General features: G+C 39.3%; 1 protein-coding gene across 3 annotated transcripts in view; it reads right to left on the reverse strand.

The window, feature by feature from the left end:
• LOC102672830 (CUGBP Elav-like family member 4) overlaps positions 1-2,496 on the reverse strand; it is a 214,641-nt gene that overhangs the window by 211,183 nt on the left and 962 nt on the right. The window lies entirely within an intron of this gene.

Here is a 2,496-nt window from a genome sequence, read left to right on the forward strand (position 1 = left end):
CGAGGGGGGTGGAAGAGGGGGAGAGAGGGAAAAACGTCAGTCACCGTATATTTTCCGTAGAATAAATATAAATTGCGTTATTAACAAGGACGAAAGGGGCCAGAAGGAAAGAGAAAGAAAAGAAAGAAAGGAAGGGAGGGAAAAAGTCGATTTCTTCGAGATTGGCATTGGCGAAAAGACAAGCGGCACGAAATATAGGAATATATATATATATATATAGAAGCGAGGTTTAGGAGAATTTTAAAGCAGCTTCGCATTCCGTGAAAAGCTAACGAAAACCTTTCTGAACATGCTCACGATGCACCCTCTCCCTCTTTCCCCCCGCGATATACCATACATAAATACATATTCATCGGCCTCTATTCTGTCCTTTTCCCGACGTAAATCTTTGCTTTCATCCACGTCAATCGGGGCTACGAGACGGAAATTGCGAAACGCCGGTGCGCCAGTCGATAGGTATTTCCACATGAGGAGGGGAGGGAGGGGGGAAAATACGTTACAAATCCAACTTTAACCACCTCGGGATTCCGGTCACGTAGCCTTGTCCAAAGATATATATCGTATATATCGCCCTGACGCGTCGCCCCTTTTTCACGTATCCCACTTTCGAGCCTCGTTCCAACCACTTCGGCCCACCTTCTCTCGGCTAATGTCACACGAGCGCGGAAAAGTGTTATATACGGGGTAGGCCAAATAGATTTCTTCTCGAGGATGGTAACGATAATTTTTCCACGCGTCGATTTATATTTTTCAATATACTGTTCCCTATACTCTAGTGTCTCTATTCCACTCGTAAACAGGGGTGGAATGTCGAATTCGATCGAAACTTTAAACGTTAGTAAAATTCTACTGTACTACCTGTTTTATTGGTTATTTGCAAGAAGGAGAGTGCACGATGTTCGGTCCGCTCGATCGAAACTTGGGAAAATTGGTTTTGCGAAAGTTACAGGATCGGGTAAATGATATTCCTTCGAAAAATTGTGATCGAATAGTTTGAATTCTAAACTTTGGGGGGTAAAGCGTTCCATCGTACTACTTTCTTTCTTTCGTTTTTTTTTTTTTTTAAGTGAAAAGTTAATCGCGAATATCCTTGGAAAAATAGGATACTTTTTTGTGAAAATAAAACGTAATATCCGTGTTTAAACGATTCAATACGCGTTATACTCGTTCTCTCCTCGTGCAAGTGATATAAGTTGGCACTAGTCGGACGCGACTGACGTTCAGTAGTATAGATAGTATAGAGAGGATTCTTCTAGTTATCTCTTATTTCATTAGTGTTGAAAGTGTATATCGTGTAAAATCGATGCAGAGAAACAATATTTTTCGAAAGAAGAACGAATCGAGGAAATTGTATACCCTATTTCACGTTAAGCAATTTTGATAAAATTCTCTGTTTAACTTTTAATTTTTTTGGATCAATGATAGAAAAATATCGCGTGTCACTTTCAACGAAATTTATTAGATATCGTATATCGTTGTAATATTTAAAGTGAATAATTATATTTATATAAAGTGAAAAAAAACGGAATTCGAAAAGGGAACAGGTGGGCATCGATTGTTTGAAAATGGCCCGATTCTCAAGGAACAACAAATATCATATGCACATATTTAGCGACTATATATCGTTTCAAAATAGCGAGCTCTTGGATCGTAGACCGGATTGTTGTTCCACTCTGTACTTACAAATTCCGCATCTACTAAATTCTGTTTTCACTGTATCAATTTCTAGCGCTCCGTGTGCGCGCACGACAAAATTTTTCGCCACCAAATTATCATATTTTGACGTTGTATAAAGAGATGCGCATAACGATTTGATTTAATCAATTTAATTTATTTATTTATTCCCTTTTTTACCAATGGAAAGAATAAACATTCCCAGAATGCTTCGTCAGAAATTAAATTTATTATTCTTTCAACGATAAATTTAACACTTTTCGTTCACTTTTTACCATATCTTTCAATTATCACTCTTCACTTTAATTTTCATGTCACTTCACTTTTCCAACGTAAGAAGAGGATAGATAATTTAAAAATTACCAAAATTATTAAACCAAACTTTTCTCGATTAATAGGCTACGCTGTATTCATCGTTCCCTATTAAACATAATTCCGAGAAAAACGAGCGAAATTGAGATTTCCACTGTGCGTGAAATATTCGACCACAGTATTTCGACCGTAATAAATTCATCGCGATAAACTCTGATCGTAATAATAAGTTAGATCCGAAACCCCGTTTCGGCACAATTGCGCCCCATAGACAGTTTCGCGGGAATATCAGAGTATCCTTAAGCTCCCGATTACCGGCTTTGGAGTTTTGTTCTCGGAGGCGGCAACAGGTTAGCAGCACGCGCCGCTCGCCGACTCGTCGAGTCGGCCACGGGGACGATCGCGTGTGCGTGTCTCTCTTTCTCTCTCTCTCCCTCTCTTTCCCGTTCGCTCCTTTCCTCGCTCGATTCCTCGCCTTTCCCAATCCCTCCCGAAATATATATATATATA

The sequence above is a fragment of the Apis dorsata genome, unplaced genomic scaffold, assembly GCF_000469605.1.
Source record: "Apis dorsata unplaced genomic scaffold, Apis dorsata 1.3 scaffold_69, whole genome shotgun sequence".
NCBI lineage: Eukaryota > Metazoa > Arthropoda > Insecta > Hymenoptera > Apidae > Apis > Apis dorsata.